Source organism: Zingiber officinale, chromosome 7A, assembly GCF_018446385.1.
Source record: "Zingiber officinale cultivar Zhangliang chromosome 7A, Zo_v1.1, whole genome shotgun sequence".
NCBI classification, from domain to species: Eukaryota; Viridiplantae; Streptophyta; class Magnoliopsida; order Zingiberales; family Zingiberaceae; genus Zingiber; species Zingiber officinale.
The window spans coordinates 96,120,944-96,139,730 of record NC_055998.1 but is presented as its reverse complement, the minus strand read 5'-3'; the positions used below and the strand labels follow the sequence as shown (position 1 = coordinate 96,139,730).

The window sequence follows — 18,787 nt, the reverse complement described above, 5'->3', positions numbered from 1 at the left end:
CCCTTACCTGAACTTGAGTTCAGCTCACTTAGAAGACAAATAGGAATGTGTTGGGTAGAGTAGGTATTGAGTTTCAAATCAGTTTCCTAGCTTCACTGTTCTACTTGTTTTCAAATAAGGTTTTAAACATTTTAGGAAAATATTATTTTTAAAATTTCAATTTTACTAGATTTTCAAAATATGGAATTAGCTTAGGCTCTACCCTAGAAAACTTGCTCCCTTAAGTTTCAGCCAGAGCATCTCACAAACACCTAGGCTTACCTTGCTTGTGTTTGAAAAACATAGAATGACGTGAGATGCATAGGGTACAACCTGGACTCAAGAATGCTTATATCTATGCATCAATATGAGTCTGGGCGTTAAACACCAAGTCAACAGTAATCAAGTTAAGTCTTCCAGCACTAGTCAAATCTAACTGGATCCATTGACTTAACTTGACTAACCAAGTGAAAGTTGTTGCCCTCTAGGTAATCAGCTAGTAGCTAAATGGTTAGACATGTGGCCAAAAAACAACGTGCTTGATATTTAAACTTTTTTTTTGAGTTTAATCAGGCATGACCTTTAAGGCTCTGATACCTCTCTAAAGTAAATTAGAAACAGATTTAACTTGACTCATGCTTGGACTTAAGGACCAACTGAATTTGAATGAATAACCTTACTTAAATTTTTATAAGTTTAACTACTCCCTCTTTCCAACTTTAGCTACATTAAGACATCTTATCAAATTTATAACATCCTTTAGAATCCTTCAAAATTCAATATTTTCAACTAAAGTATTTGCAAAATGCTTAGCTACGTGAAAATACTTTTAGCAAATATTTTAGCAAATACCGTTAAACTTAGTCGATTTTTGAGAAAATTTTATTTCAAATATATCAAAATTTTTCAAACTTTCAAAGCAGAGATAATCTTTCAAATTTTATTCAAAATGGAGCTAAGTAAACTTTATTAAACTCTATTTCTCACTTAGCAAAAATTATCCCCAAATTAAACTCTATTAATTATGAAAAGCCAAGGGTTATCCAAACATTTTTTCCTAAATTATCTCTCTGATTATCAAATCTTTTTTAAAAGTTGGTATTTTCTCAAACATGGTTTTGATAAATGGCAAAGGGGGAGAGTAGTAAAATTTAAAGAAAATTTAAAGAAAGTTCAAAGAAAATTCAAAAGAAACCTTTGTTAAGGGGGAGCTTCTATTAAGGGGAAGCTTTAATGTGCTTACCTTTTAAGTTTTTTTCTCTTCTTTTTCCTTAACTTTGAATTTCGATTTCCATAATCAAAAAGGGGGAGATTGTTGGTGCGGGAAGCATCCGACGATCGAACTCAAGTTTTGATAATGGAAAAGGAATTCAAAGTTAAGTTTAATTGTTATCTAATGTGTATGATTGAGTGTCTCAGGAAAGTCTTAGCTGCGGTTAGGTAAGGGAAAAACCCTAAGGGGTGGTAACCCTAGGTCATAGGGGGTGGTAACCCTATGCGGAAAGTCTTGGCAGGACAAGTGTTTCAGGCAAAAGTCCTAGGGGGTGGTAACCCTAGGTGGAAAATCCTGGTGTCACGAACCAGGTGGAAGGCTGGACGGGTCGGGAAGCGAGCGTCCAGCAGAAAGTCCGGAGGCATCGAACGCCGAGCAAAAGTCCAGTCGATCTGGAGGATCGCACTGGCAAAAGGTAAATCTCCTGAGTGGAGTAGGTGAGGACGCGTTCCCCGCAGAGGGAACAGTAGGCGTCAGGTCGACCTAGAGTTTCCGGTAGAAACCCGAAGTCAGACCCGGACAGTCTGAAGGCTGTCAGTTTATTCATTTATATATTCCATTGTGTTCTAACTCTGTTTTGCAGGTAACTAACATTTTTATGTAGAGTTAGAAGTGACCGAGATCGGTCAACCTAACCTTGGGATCGGTCGACCGAACCCACAAGCCAGCAGATCAGATCTCCAGAGGTTGGACCAGGCTCGATCAGGGGATCGATCGACCGAACCAGGGTTGGGCTTCGACTGGATCAAGCCAGGTTGACAGAGTCAGGACAGCTGATCGGTTGACCGAACATGGTGATCAGTCGATCGAACCTCGGATGAAGTTTGACCAGATAGAAGCGGAGCGAGAGGATCGGGCGGATCGGATGGGAGAAGATCGCTTGATCGGTCGACTGAACAGGGGATCGGTCGACTGATCCGCGTCAGGTCAAACTTGATCCCGAAGCTTGGGGATCTGGATCAGACTTTGCAGAGCTATAAAAGGAGGCCTCGAGGTGCAGCTCAGATAATCGATTTTGAACAGAAAACTGCGCTCTTCCGTGTGCTGCTGCTAACGCTTCAACAACGCTCTGCTACTCCAACGAATCACTCCAAAGTTCTCTGTTCTCTTTTTGTTGGTATAGTTCTTTTATTGCACTTAATTGTACTCCAAATTGTAAGCATTTTTATCGACATATAGTTGTTACCCACCGAAAGCGGTCAACGACCGCGGGCCTTCGAGTAAGAGTCGAGATAGGCTCCGAACGAAGTAACTTCTCATGTTTTCTGTGGTTATGTTATTTTTTTCCGCTGCATTTACTTTTACGATTCCGAAATCGACTGTGAAAGCCACTAGCGCTATTCACCCCCCCCCTCTAGCGCTTTCGATCCAACACATAATAGTTGGAAAATAATTTCCATATTTATTGCTTTTATTTACTATTATGTGTGTGATGTGTGCTTACTAGGTCAAAATTTCTCACCTTAAATAACTAAGTGGGAGAGGGATTTTTTTAATAAATTCCACGGTCTCCATTACTAGTTTGTAAGTGATGCAAACAAACTTGCGCGTTGGCTCTGAGCGCTTTCCTCTATATCGGATGAGTTTGTTTGTGGATCACTAGATCAGACTTCTATTTTTGGATGACTATAGGAAATTAATTAGGAGTGTGTGATCTTCCCCATCGGAAGGGGCACAATCTTTTTTAATGGACTAAGTGTCAAGTAATGGTATACACTTAGGCACATCTAATAGTATCCTCCCCATTGGAGTCACTGCTATTATTTGTGTGACCAAAGGAAAACCAACTATTAATTTTATTTGTCATAAAGTTAGGTTGATAAGAATAAAATTAATGGGTAAAACCTCCTCTTATAAATGTTTGATTTTGTATATGTCCACACTATCGTGACATGCAAAATTCACGGTGATTTGAGGTGTTGGTTAATTTAAATAGTATTGTTTGAGGAATCAATATTATTCTAAATTTAGAGTCTTGACCAAAGTTTATTTTATGATTCTTAGGATGACTTTCAACCCACTAGTCATCATACTGAAAGAGAACAAACTTATCAGTCCCAATTATATAGATTGGAAAAGAAATCTGAATATTGTCCTAACTGCTGAGGGCTATAAGTTTGTACTGTTAAAGGAGTGCCCTAATGTGCCTAATGGTGAGTCTACCCAAGAGGAGATTGAGAATTATAGGAAATGGGTAAAGGCAGATGAGATGGCGCGGTGTTACATTTTGGCTTCAATGTCAAATGTGATGCAACATCAGCATCAGGATTTACCAACAGCTTATGATATAATGAACAATCTCAAGGATCTCTTTGGTCACCAGGATCAGATCGTTAGGCAAGAAGTTATGAGAAAGTTAATGACAGTACCATGATAGAGGGGACTCCCATAAGGGATCATATCCTAAAAATGATGGCTTATTTGAACGAAATACAATTCCTTAGAGGAGAAATCGATGGGGAAACCCAGATCGATATCATTCTCCAAATACTACCTAGAAGTTTTGAGCATTTCCGCCTGAACTATAATATGAATAAAAGGATGTATTCATTGGCGGAACTACTGACAGAACTTCAGGCAGCAGAAGGGCTATTTCGTCATAATTCTCAGATTCACTATACTGAAAATGATTCTACTTCTAAGTCGAAAAGCAAGAAGAAGAAGAAACAGGCTGTTTCAGCAAAGAAGGTGAATAAACCTCAAGGTACAGGACAAAAGGCTATAATGAAGAAGCCAAAGGGCAAGTGCTTCATCTGTAAGCAGTCAGGACATTGGAAGGTAGACTGTCCTCATAGGAAAGAGAACAATAAAGGTATATCTCATTCTCTAGTAGTTGAAAAATGTTTAGCGGTGTTATCTACCAGCACTTGGTGTGTAGATACGGGAGCCACTGATCATGTCTGCAACTCTTTGCAGGGGTTCTAGGAAACCCGACGACTATTTGAAGGAGAGATAACTGTCTACATGGGCAATGCTACTAAGGTGGCAGCTGTTGCAGTGAGAGATGTCTACTTATCTTTTGATAAGAATAGAAGTTTAGTTTTAAGAAATTGTCTTTATTTACCCAGTTTAGGAAAGAATTTAATTTCAGTTTCTAAACTGTATTTGGATGGATATTCTGTTTCTTTTAATAGCAATGTGGTTATAAAGAGAAATAGGGTTATTATCTGTTCTGGTACATTGGTTGGCAATTTATATACTTTAAATCTAATTTCTTCCACAAAGCAACAGATGAAAATTAATAACACATCTTCTAATTCCAATAAGAGAAAGGAACCTTCGGAGATGAACCAAATATATCTTTGACATCTAAGACTTGGTCATATTAACTTAAGTAGGATTCAAAGGCTTATAGTTGATGGACTCTTGGGTTCATTAGTGGTGGAAAACTTTCCAACCTGTGAATCTTGCTTGGAAGGTAAAATGACCAAGAGACCTTTTAAGGCCAAGGGGTATAGATCCAAAGATGTGTTAGAACTAGTTCATTCTGATTTATGTGGTCCTATGTCTATCCAGGCAAGAGGTGGTTTCAAATACTTTGTCTCTTTTATAAACGATTATTTGAGATACGGATACATTTACTTGATGCGCCGCAAGTCTGAGTGCTTTGATAAGTTTAAAGAGTACAAAGCTGATGTGGAGAAATGTCTTGGTAAAAGTATCAAGACACTACGGTCTGATCGTGGTGGCAAATACCTCTTAGAAGAGTTTAGGAATTACTTATTAGAAGCTGAGATTCAATCCCAATTATCTGCACCAGGTATACCCCAATAGAATGGTGTGGCAGAATGAAGGAATAGTACTCTTATGGAGATGGTTAGATTGATGATGAGTTATTCAGAATTACCAAATTCATTTTGGGGATACGCTCTGAAAATGGCAGTGCACATTCTGAACTTGGTACCTTCTAAATCAGTACCCTCTACTTCCACAGAATTATGGAATGAGTGAAAGCCTAGTCTGAGACATATTCAGATTTGGGGTAATCCAACACATGTGCTAAAAGCAGATGCTGATAAATTGGAATCTCATACAGAAGTTCGCGTGTTTGTGGGGTATCATAGAGGAACGAAATGTGGTTTATTTTATAATCCTAAAGATCAGAAGGTCATCGTTAGCACCAATATCCAGTTTTTAGAAGAAGACTATATAATGGACCACAAGCCCAAAAGTAAAATTGTTCTAGAAGAAATGAGAGAGGACACATCTACTTTAGTACTAGTAGTACAAGGTGAAGTACCACAAGAAACTGCAACACGTGTTACAAATGATGCACAGTTACAGACAATGTCTCGTCGTAGTGGGAGGGTTGTTAGGCAACATGAGAGAATCATGTTTTTGGGAGAATCTTCGGACTTGATCCCAGGTAAACATGAACCTGATCCCCGGACGTATAACGAAGCACTCCAAGATAAAGATGCAGTATCTTGGCAAAAGGTGACGAAATCTAAAATAGAATCTATGAATTCTAATAAGGTCTGGGAGCTTGTAGAACTACCAAATGGTATAAAAGTCATTAGATACAAGTGAATCTACAAAAGGAAAAGAGGGACAGACGGAAAGGTAGAAACTTTCAAAGCAAAGCTAGTTGCGAAAGGGTACACTCAGAAAGAGGGAATCGATTATGAGGAGACTTTTTCACCGGTAGTTATGCTTAAGTCTATCCGGATACTCTTATCCATTGCTGCTCATATGGATTATGAGGTTTGGTAAATGGATGTCAAGACAGCTTTCCTTAACAGAAGTCTTGAAGAAAACATCCATATGAAGCAACCAGAGGGGTTCATTGAAAAACACAAAGAGCATCTAGTGTGCAAGCTCAATCGTTCTATTTATGGACTAAACCAAGCTTCAAGATCTTGGAACATCCGGTTTAATGAAGTAATCCAGTCATATGGATTTATTCAGTGTTCGGATGAGTCTTGTGTATACAAGAATTGTAACGGAAACGTGGTGGTATTTCTTGTACTATACATAGATGACATTTTGTTAATTTGTAACAATGTTAAAATGTTATCAAACGTAAGGGTATGATTGTCCAAACAATTCGATATGAATGACTAAAGAGAATGTGCACACATTCTTGGGATCAAAGTCATAAGGGATCGCAAGAAAAGGATGTTGTCCCTATCTCAAGCTTCATATATAGATACAATCCTTGCTCGTTTTAGCATGCAAAACTCTAATAAAGGTTTCTTACCTTTTAGGCATGGAGTAGCTTTATCTAAAGAGATATCTCCGAAAATATCAAAGGAGATAGAGGACATGAAGGCAGTTCCTTATGCTTCGGCTGTGGGAAGCCTAATGTATGCAATGTTGTGTACGAGACCGGATATTTGTTTTACCGTGGGCATGGTTAGCAGATATCAAAGTAACCCTAGACAAGGACATTGGACTGCTGTAAAGCATATATTGAAGTACCTGAGAAGGACTAGAGATTATATGCTAGTTTACCAAGCAGATGATTTGCTCCCTGTGGGTTACATGGATTTAGACTTCCAATCAGATAGGGACAATAGTAAGTCTACATCAGGCTATGTGTTTACTTTAGGAGGTGGAGTCATTGCATGGAGAAGTGTTAAGCAGAAATGCATTTCAGACTCTGTCACGCCCCGAGAGTAAGGTTGTCCGACGAAAATCGGACAGCACCTCCTCTGTAGCAGTGACAAATGGAACCGGTATACATCACCAACAGATAATACATATGTAAATTAAATCACAACCACGCAGATAATATGCAGCCCACACGGCTGTAAAATCAAACACAGCGGAAAACAAGAATAACAAGTATAAGGTAATGAAAACTCACCGCGGGCCGGCCCAGCTTGACTCCTTGACAAACAACCAAATACAAAATAACAAGTCCACAGCCCAATTATTAAATGCTAAATTCAAAGGTTTAACTCACAATAAAATGAAAACCAAAATCATAGTAACGTCCTCGAATGTGACGTGGAACTGGCGGACAGGATCTCCAGGCGACTCCATAAACCCTTTACCTGCTACCTGGTGAAATTACCAATATACGGGGTGGTGAGTATAAAGACTCAGCGGGTAATAGATAGATAGTGCATGAGTATAGTAAAGAACTAGAGATGCAAAGATATACAGTCTCGTATGGAAATAGCAGATACTACAGTGATATCATAATAAGTGTCCATACCTGAAACCATATCCTAGGCTAGTAAGGGAAGGTAGATGTAACAAAGTCCTGCTACAGTACTGCTCATAACTACATGGTATCATGTGAGGTATATACAGGTCAATAGTAAGTAAGCCAGTGTCTAAACACATATCACAGGTATAAATCTCAACCTATGTAAGCATAACAGCATAAATGAACAACAGCAGCATAATCTAGCAACAACAGCATAAGTAAACAACCAGCAAATATAATAACAACAGCGTATGTACGGATGGTCACCCCGCCCACCTCTCTGCACCACGACCCCTGTATGGTCGAGAGGCCGGATCGATGACAACTGTACGACACTTTAGCCGCCACTACTCTAGAGTGGCCGAGTAGACAGTTGCATAGTAGCTGAATAGCTACGTCTGCGACGGGGGTCCCTACTGCCCGCGACTCCAGCCGCCACTACCCATGAGTGGCCGAGTGTGGCATGACAGGACAAGCGGCACGCTCCAGCCGCCACTACCCATGAGTAGCCGAGCGTGCGGCCCTGGCCAATGACCCTCTCAACCACAAGGGAGACATGGTCGCCGGCATGCATGCAATGACATGACGTGAATAATGCAGCAGTCATCATATATATATAAACAGAAAACAGGTATGCTACATGAAGCCAGCATGCTCAGCAAGGTGTGTAAATAAACAACAATCAAAGCAGGTAAACATGGTATCAGGTGTCCATATATCCAATACCTACTATCTAATGTCTGGTATCTGGTATCCAATACCTAGTACTATAGTATCTGCTAAATATCATGAATAGCAACCGGAGACTGTATAGATACAGAAACGAGTAGCTCAAAGATCGAGTGGAAGTATCAAACGCAGGAAGAATAAGAGTGGAGTCAAGATAGATACAGCAACTATCTGAACATAAAGCTCATGCACTAGGATCAAAATACTAAAGAGGTAAAGCAAGAAGTACCCGCCTGTAAATGTAGGCTGAATCCGACGTCAATCTCGTCACGACAACCGCCTTGATCAAAGTCCTGCGTCAACGTATCCATATAAACCATCTACCGATTAACTAAACCAATATACAAGATAGGTAATTAATCCGAATGCATCCATTACCCTAATAAACTCACCCTAATCTACTAATCTCCATTACTGATCCACACCAACCAACCAAAACTCCCCTACATTGTACTATCAAAATTGAGCTAGCAAATCATGCATTCATTCCTTAAACCCAACTATCACTGTTGCAGCTTATCTTATATCAAAACTTACCTCTGATGATTCCCTGCCTGAAGGTAAAATTGTCGGCACAGATCCTCTAGTGATACCTGCTGCCAAGAACGACCAATAGAGCTCCTACAGAGCCTACATCCATTGCTATCACACAATTCAACATAATACGAATCATGTCCAAAACCTAAAGCCACAGATCTACCATTAGAGCTGTAGAGTCCTTACCTTCTTATCTCCGGATGAAGCACAGTAGCTGGAAATTTGTGACCGAGGTTGCTACCAGGGATCACTGCCAGAACAATACTTAAATCAACATATGCTTGCAGCCGGGCTTCATATCACAACCTCCCTAGCTAAAGGAAACCCTAATCTGAGACATTCTCACCTCACATACCTTGATGTCGGAACCCTCAGCGTCTCCGGTGCCCGCCTCTCCCCTCCCGACCGAGAATCCTTTGCGAGGAGCTACGTTTCAATGAAGGATGCCACCGAGGAGATCTCCAATCAGGCGTGGGGGAGACCGGAGGCTGCTTCAGTATCCAGAGGTGTCGGCGGCTGCTCCTTTTGTCGGCGACGAAGTCAAGATGAAGAGGCGATCACAGCAAGAGGGACGGAGGAGAAGAGGAAGGGAATCGGGTGGAAAAGGGTTCAGCGGCGATGAGGAGGTTTAGGGGAAGTCGGGAGAGGGAGAGGGAGACTCTGCCGGTGCGGGGTGAGCGAGGCCGGCGATCTACCGACGCCATTGTAGCCTTCGGAGGGTGGCGCAGAGGAAGCGAAGGGGAGAAGTCGGCGGTGAGGGAAGGCTTTAGGGCACGGGTTAGGAATAGGGGAGGTTTATAAATTTAAACTTAGGTTTAGATAAATCAAAACCTAAGTTTATTCCTCAATCAACTCCCATCTTTGGGTATTCCAAATAGGCTTTCACTAAACCCAATAATTGATCCCCTTAAAATACGTCATACGACCTCCGATTAAATCCCAAAAAATTCCCAAAAATTTCTTTAAAATCCAATAAGATTATTTGTCCAATAACCTTATTATTTAAATATTATTTGGGTGTTGTATTTTACATTCTCCCCCACTAATAAAAATTTGGTCCCCAAATATGCTGCTCAACTCAAAGATCATCATTCAAGGATAACAACCAAATAACATACTCATATATCACTCCATCCGAGTATCAAGAATAAATCTCCATTCATAAGAGATAACACTGTGGGTTATGAGCTCACTCTGCTTCCGCTACGTCCACACTTCTATCTAGTCAACGGTGGGTAAATCAACTACCTCTGAAACCCATTATATACACTATCAACAAATCCTCAAACATCTATCTAGGGCGCTCAAACTATCCATCTGTCCGAGGGTGGAAAGCTATATCACAATAAAGCTCAATACTCGTAGCCTACTGTAAACACTACTAGAACCACGATATGATTCACAAATCTCCATCTGGTACAATACTCCGAGATATACCCTAAAGTCTGGTGATCTCTCTACGGTATAACCCAACTAATCGATCTAACGAATCCATCCTACAAATCGATAGTTAGGGAGCAAATTCGCCAACCCAATAATGATTACCCCAAAGCATCATATCCTCACCCTGCCCTGAGTAATCACACAACAAAATTCATCATAACATGCTCCCAACTGCACTCTAGTATCTGAATCAACGGTGACCATCCTTATCCTTCTAGTCTCTGGTGCTCAGCCTTCACTTGCTAACATACTAGACATCGAGCTACAAAATCCACGATGTCTTTTTCATGTCATTCAACCAATAGAAACGCTCTAAGTCCCTATACATCAGGTGTCACCCGGATGTATCACAAATCCATATCGAGGTGTTTTCCTACAAAAACTCCTCCCGGATAAGAAGTGACTCAGGATCACACCTAACCTCCCACGGAAACAATGAATCCCGTAATAATGATGTCACCACATTTCCAACGTGAAAATAATGGCTGCTAATTCTAAATCATGAGTCAGATAATTTTTCTCATGATCTTTCAACTATCGAGAAAAATGTAGTACTACTCGACCGTGCTGCTTCAGAACTGCACCTAACCCCTCGTATAGTACTTCTGTGTAGAGTATCAATCCGTCTACACAAGAAGGTGAAACTAAAACGGTGCAATTATCAGCTTTTCGTTTCAATTCATGAAACTGGTCTCAAAAGCATATATCTAGGAAAATTCCACACTCTTTCTAGATAGTCAAGTCAACGACATAACAACGCTAGAGAAACCCTAATCCAATCTCCTGTAACATCTAGCCAGACCCAAGGTAGCTGCGAGTCTCATGTACAGACTTCAACTACCCACCGGTAACAGCTTATATCTTCTGTGAATCCACAGTGTACCCCTACCGATAACCATGTACTCCAGAAATCTCACAGAAGACAATTAAAATACGCACTACTGAACTTCGCATATAGATGTTCCCGTCGAAACATATCTAAAACTATGCGAAGATAGTGTACGTGATCACCTCAGATCTTAAATAGATCATAATATCATTAATGAAGTCCATGAAAACTGCTCTAAACACCCTAGAAATGTTGAATACACCAGACACACTCAACCGTAAGATCACTGGAAACAGGTTTAAGATCTAATCACCAACCATAAATCACCAAATAATAAACTACCAAATCCAATATCCTCTAACAGATCATCAGAAAACAACCTATCAAAACATCAATCAAACCCGATAATTTTTTCCAAGGACCAATTATCATCATGATATACTATCATAATGTAGAAATATATCCCCATCCTACCAAAAGTGTGTCACACTGAAATCCAAGGGTGTCCCTTGATTTCCTAATCGATGACCAACAATTCTCCAAATGGTAGAGATACAGTCAAACCCTGAGTATATCAAACTCTACTAATCTTATCCAAAGAGTACATCTAATCTCATCCATTCAAACATACAAAATCCACCGTAAGGGAAGGATGATCCCAAAATTCAAATGGTCACTCAACCTCCTATCTACAAATTCTACCCATCAAGAGAGTATCTCCATAACTCTCATAATCATACCTGTAAAATGTCCTCCGATAACTGTTGACAAAAGGTCGAACACCCTCTAATCTTACATATAAACTTCAAGACCTTCAGTAAATGATCAGGTGATCAAGGTCTTGAGTTGTTTATCATTGAGGATATCTAACCCTATAACGGTTGTATCTCATAAGTGTTAAGCAACTAGCTCCACACTTTTCCCACGTCAGTGGGGGTCATCTATCCAAATGTACCCTCAAGGTCATCCTACTAGGTACATACAGTCCATGGTCAAAGTCTCCATAGAATAGGATACATCGATCCTCTACAGACTAGGCAAGCCAGCAATGGTATGCAGCTAACTTAGTCAATTCTCCGTCTGTACAAATCCTGAACTCAAACATAACTTTTAGGTTATCTAACCGAATACAACCAACCCAAAGGTCAGAATCTTCATGGAATAGAGTAAGTCAGTCTCCTACTGATTGAACTACTGACCGAACTAAGAACATAAGAATGGATCAGTCCTCTACTGACCAAGTCAACAATGGTAAATCGAACCTCTACTAACCAAACCAACAGAGTAAATCAACCCTACACTACCCAAGTCAAATAAGAGTAAATCGGTTCTCTACGAACCAAGGCAATACGAGTGAATTAGTTCTCCACGAACCGAAGCAATATGATATTTAGCAGATACTAACCACTACTAAACTAGTGATAACAGAAATTAATAACACTAGTGGTATGGTAAAAGAAGTCCTATGAGATTGTATTCCTTGATCTCTAGTAGGGTCAACCGTGATCAGTGATTGACCCAACACATTTGATGTATGCTACAAACAACTGGGCATGTACTAACAAAAGCATACTAATACATAACATAACTAACATAACAACTATGCATACACTAACAGTAATGTAAGATAACAATATGCAAACATACCTCCTATAGCTTGGAGAATCCTGTCGCTGCCTGGTCCCAAAACTCGAAAGGTCACATCGAGAAATCAAATCACAAAAAACCAAACGAAAATAGGCCTCGTAAAACCTTGCTCTGATACCAATAAATTGTCACGCCCCGAGAGTAAGGTTGTCCGACGAAAATCGGACAACACCTCCTCTGTAGCAGTGACAAATGGAATCGGTATACATCACCAACAGATAATACATATGCAAATTAAATCACAACCACGCAGATAATATGCAGCCCACACGGCTGTAAAATCAAACACAGCGGAAAACAAGAATAACAAGTATAAGGTAATGAAAACTCACCGCGGGCCGGCCCGGCTTGACTCCTCGACAAACAACCAAATACAAAATAACAAGTCCACAGCCCAATTATTACAATGCTAAATTCAAAGGTTTAACTCACAATAAAATGAAAACCAAAATCATAGTAACGTCCTCGAATGTGACGTGGACCTGTCGGACAGGATCTCCAGGCGACTCCATAAACCCTTTACCTGCTACCTGGTGAAATTACCAATATACGGGGTGGTGAGTATAAAGACTCAGCGGGTAATAGATAGATAGTGCATGAGTATAGTAAAGAACTAGAGATGCAAAGGTATACAGTCTCGTATGGAAATAGCAGATACTACAGTGATATCATAATAAGTGTCCATACCTGAAACCATATCCTAGGCTAGTAAGGGAAGGTAGATGTAGCAAAGTCCTGCTACAGTACTGCTCATAACTACATGGTATCATGTGAGGTATATACAGGTCAATAGTAAGTAAGCCAGTGTCTAAACACATATCACAGGTATAAATCTCAACCTATGTAAGCATAACAACATAAATGAACAATAGCAGCATAATCTAGCAACAACAGCATAGGTAAGCAACAACAGCATAAGTAAACAACCAGCAAATATAATAACAACATCGTATGTACGGATGGTCACCCCGCCCACCTCTCTGCACCACGACCCCTGTATGGTCGAGAGGCCGGATCGATGACAACTGTACGACACTCCAGCCGCCACTACTCTCGAGTGACCGAGTGGACAGTTGCATAGTAGCTGAATAGCTACATCTGCGACGGGGGTCCCTGCTGCCCGCGACTCCAGCCGCCACTACCCATGAGTGGCCGAGTGTGGCACGACAGGACAAGCGGCACGCTCCAGCCGCCACTACCCATGAGTGGCCGAGCGTGCGGCCCTGGCCAATGACCCTCTCAACCACAAGGGAGACATGGTCGCCGACATGCATGCAATGACATGACGCGAATAATGCAGCAGTCATCATATATATATAAACAGAAAACAGGTATGCTACATGAAGCCAGCATGCTCAGCAAGGTGTGTAAATAAACAACAATCAAAGCAGGTAAACATGGTATCAGGTGTCCATATATCCAATACCTACTATCTAATGTCTGGTATCTGGTATCCAATACCTAGTACTATAGTATCTGCTAAATATCATGAATAGCAACCGGAGACTGTATAGATACAGAAACGAGTAGCTCAAAGATCGAGTGGAAGTATCAAACGCAGGAAGAATAAGAGTGGAGTCAAGATAGATACAACAACTATCTGAACATAAAGCTCATGCACTAGGATCAAAATACTAAAGAGGTAAAGCAAGAAGTACCCGCCTGTAAATGTAGGCTGAATCCGACGTCAATCTCGTCACGACAACCGCCTTGATCAAAGTCCTGCGTCAACGTATCCATATAAACCATCTACCGATTAACTAAACCAATATACAAGATAGGTAATTAATCCGAATTCATCCATTACCCAAATAAACTCACCCTAATCTACTAATCTCCATTACTGATCCACACCAACCAACCAAAACTCCCCTACATTGTACTATCAAAATTGAGCTAGCAAATCATGCATTCATTCCTTAAACCCAACTATCACTGTTGCAGCTTATCTTATATCAAAACTTACCTCTGATGATTCCCTGCCCGAAGGTAAAATTGTCGGCACAGATCCTCTAGTGATACCTGCTGCCAAGAACGACCAATAGAGCTCCTACAGAGCCTACATCCATTGCTATCACACAATTCAACATAATACGAATCATGTCCAAAACCTAAAGCCACAGATCTACCATTAGAGCTGTAGAGTCCTTACCTTCTTATCTCCGGATGAAGCACAGTAGCTGGAAATTTGTGACCGAGGTTGCTACCAGGGATCACTGCCAGAACAATACTTAAATCAACATATGCTTGCAGCCGGGCTTCATATCACAACCTCCCTAGCTAAAGGAAACCCTAATCTGAGACATTCTCACCTCACATACCTTGATGCCGGAACTCTCAGCGTCTCCGGTGCCCGCCTCTCCCCTCCCGGCCGAGAATCCTTTGCGAGGAGCTGCGTTTCAACGAAGGATGCCACCGAGGAGATCTCCAATCAGGCGTGGGGGAGACCGGAGGCTGCTTCGGTATCCAGAGGTGTCGGCGGCTGCTCCTTTTATCGGCGATGAAGACAAGATGAAGAGGCGATCACTGCAAGAGGGACGGAGGAGAAGAGGAAGGGAATCGGGTGGAAAAGGGTTCAGCGGCGATGAGGAGGTTTAGGGGAAGTCGGGAGAGGGAGAGGGAGACTCTGCCGGTGCGGGGTGAGCGAGGCCAGCGATCTGCCGACGCCGTTGTAGCCTTCGGAGGGTGGCGCAGAGGAAGCGAAGGGGAGAAGTCGGCGGTGAGGGAAGGCTTTAGGGCACGGGTTAGGAATAGGGGAGGTTTATAAATTTAAACTTAGGTTTAGATAAATCAAAACCTAAGTTTATTCCTCAATCAACTCCCATCTTTGGGTATTCCAAATAGGTTTTCACTAAACCCAATAATTGATCCCCGTAAAATACGTCATACGACCTCCGATTAAATCCCAGAAAATTCCCAAAAATTCCTTTAAAATCCAATAAGATTATTTGTCCAATAACCTTATTATTTAAATATTATTTGGGTGTTGTATTTTACAGACTCAACCATGGAAGCTAAGTATGTGGCAGCCTCTAAGGCAGCCAAAGAAGTTGTATGGCTTAGGAACTTCATAATGGACTTAGATGTGATTCCTGGTTTGCCCAAAATCATCACAATTTATTGTGATAATAGTGATGTAGTTGCAAACTCGAAGGAACCACGAGCCCATAATGTGAGTAAACATATAGAGCGCAAGTACCACCTGATACGAGACATCGTCAAGCGAGGAGAAGTTGTTGTCGCCAAGATTGCATCAGCAGATAACCTGGCAGATCCTTTCACTAAGGCCCTTCCAGCGAAAGCTTTTGATCGGCATGTGGAGGGGATGAGAATCAGATGTATGGCATCAGAGTCTTTTAGTATAAGTGGGAAATTGTTAGAGTGTATACTAAAAGCCTAGCTTTTGTAAACATTTATTTTAAAATAAAGAATCACATTGGTAAAAAATGTGTACATTTATATGCTAAGTGTAGTTGTTCAATTAATTTATATTGTACATAAGATGGTGTGTGGTGTCACACACAGAAAATCATGTTATCAGTTCCTTATAAATTATAGATAGTAGCTCACGACCAAGATAGAAAAGAATAAATCATCAGAACAGTCGTAGTGTAATTATGTGTTAGTTTATCTTGACTATATAATTACACTAGTACACTTAGAGTGTATTGAGTAGGACCATTGAGACAGTTTCTTTTTATACTGACTAAATACAAGAACAAGACTTCAGTTATTATGGAAGTGAGTGCTCTTAATCCTAATATAATGGCAAACACATATATTTAATATTTATTTCTTTAATTATCAATGGGTGAGATTTAGTTCGATAAATCAAAAGGCCCAATAAGTTGGGAAATGATATTACTTATAGTATGTGTTGTTTATTATAGAAGGAAACTGTGTCCTAGTAATCTATGTTGATAATGTCCCCAAGATGAGCTCATAAGGATTGCCATGTTAAACCCTACAGGTGGATTTAGTCCGACATGACAATAAAGTTGAGTGGTACTACTCTCAGAGCTAGATGTTAATTAAATAAGTTGTCAGTAACTCAATTAATTAGTGGACATCCGATATCTTAAATACAGGGAGATTAACACACTCATGATAAGAAGGAGCCCATAATGTAATTTGAGATTGGTGTGGTAGTGCAATAATAACTCTCTAGTGGAATGAGTTATTATTGAGGAACTTGAGTTGTGTATTCGGGGCGAACACGGGATACTCGAGCTCGTCGGGAGGATTTCTCCTCTAGGTCCCTGTTGTAGCCTCATTAATGCCTCATATCCACCCATGAAAAGTTCATCTTGGTATCCAAGAGGGGGCCGGCCCAAGGCTTGGTGACTAAGCCAAGGGTCGGCCACTACTTTCTCAAAGGGGGCCGACCACAAGCAATGTGAACGGGGTCGACCACATAATTCAAAGTATGAGCGGCGTTTTGAATTTTTAAAATCTTCTCTTTGTAGATATCTACAAGTTTTGAAAGAGAGATTTTAAAATTATAAAACTTTCCTTATTTGAATTAGGTCACATGGTTTAAAAGAAAGTTTAAAAGTTTTAAAACTTTCCTTTTTTAACCATCCACATGGTTTTTAAAAAAAGAGTTTTAAATTTAAAACTTTCCTTTTTTGTAACCATGTTAAAAAAAGGAAATTTTAAATGAGAAGTTTTAAATCTTAAAACTTGTTTAAAAATTTTCCTTTTTTAAAAAAAACATCCACATTAGGAAATTAAAAGAGAGTTTGTAAAATTTTATAAGAGCTTTCCTTCTTTGCTTATACAATTTTTACAAGATATATTTTTCTTCTTTTAAGGGTCGGCCACCCTTGCTAGGTGCCCAAGCAAGGGGCCGACCATTCAATCAATTACGAGGAGAAAAAGGAATTAAAAAGGAGGAAAGGAAAATAAGAGGAAGATTTTAATCTTTCCTTATTTGCCTTGGGTAAGTATTATAAAAGAAGGGGAGGAAATGCCTCATGAGGTATCAATTCTTATTCTCTTACTTATGCTCTCTCTTGTGGCTGACCCTCTCCCCTTTCCTTTCCCCTTGCTCTCTTTTGTTCCTTGGTGGTGGTTGTGGCCGAAACTTAGAGAAGGAGGAGGAGCTTTTGGGTGGTGTTCATCTTGGAGGTTCGTCGCCCACACGACGTCCAAGAGGAGGCGAGGAATAGACAGAAGATCAAGAGATTGTTGCATACAAAGAAAGGTATAACTAGTAATTATTTTCCGCATGATTCTAGTTTTTCTTTGTATGAATTCCGAACACAAGAGGCATATGATTCTAGAGTTTCAAATTTGTGATTCGAGTTTGTGTTTTTTTTTGTTTTTTGAATTTATGATTCGATTGTTCTTTTTGGTTAAACCTAGAGTTATATAAGGAAATTAAATATTAGATTTCTTTAAAATGCTTTATCTAGGCTGTGGTGGATGATCCCATACCCAAGAAAGGCTAGTGCCTCATCATGTAGTCCTGGAAGCCAATTTTGGAAATTAATATTTAATTGAATTTATAACATAGGTGGATTTGGATCAATAATGTTAAGCATCGTTTGCGATCTAAATCTAAACCATTAAGAACAGATAAGTTAAATTTGGAATTAATAATGTTAAGTTCCGTTTGTCATTCCTAATTTAATTTCTAAATAACACAATAGGCTATTTAGGAAAGGTTCGACACTTGTACAAAAATTTTGTACAGTGGAACCGGTACGATCTTCCTAGGACCAACCAACAATAGGGTGGTACAAAAGCTCGTCTCTGGTTCTTACTATTTAGAAGATGTGGAAGGCTGGAGATTAGATAGACCTTGAAGTGCCAATCATCTACAACCTTATAGAGCTTGACAAGTACGCTTATAACTTGCTTTTATATTTTGCTCAATATATTTCATGAAAAATGTAGGTGGAATTATTATAGTCGATAGGTCGTATTAGACGGTCGAAAACTTTAAACCTTATAGTCGATCAATCGCATTAGATGGTCGGAGACTTTAAACCTTACAGTCGATCAGTCTCATTAGATTGCTGGAGACTTTAAACCTTACAGTTGATCAGTTGCATTAGACAGCCGGAGACTTTAAACCTTACAGTCGATCAGTCGTATTAGATGGTCGAAGACTTTAAACCTTATAGTGAATAGGTCACGTTAGACGGTCGGAGACTTTAAGCTCTACATATTGAAGGTCGACTTTAAA

General features: G+C 40.1%; 2 long non-coding RNA genes across 2 annotated transcripts; both read right to left on the bottom strand.

Annotated features, from left to right (window-relative positions):
• Nucleotides 1-8,730: 8,730 nt before the first annotated feature.
• LOC122000284 lies at nt 8,731-8,909 on the bottom strand. The gene is made up of 2 exons (XR_006117057.1): nt 8,862-8,909; nt 8,731-8,768 (listed from the first exon to the last, which is right to left on the bottom strand). It is a non-coding gene; the product is annotated as an uncharacterized LOC122000284 (long non-coding RNA).
• A 5,343-nt stretch (nt 8,910-14,252) lies between these two features.
• On the bottom strand, nt 14,253-14,812 carry LOC122000283. The gene is made up of 3 exons (XR_006117056.1): nt 14,747-14,812; nt 14,561-14,653; nt 14,253-14,316 (listed from the first exon to the last, which is right to left on the bottom strand). It is a non-coding gene; the product is annotated as an uncharacterized LOC122000283 (long non-coding RNA).
• Nucleotides 14,813-18,787: the final 3,975 nt, after the last annotated feature.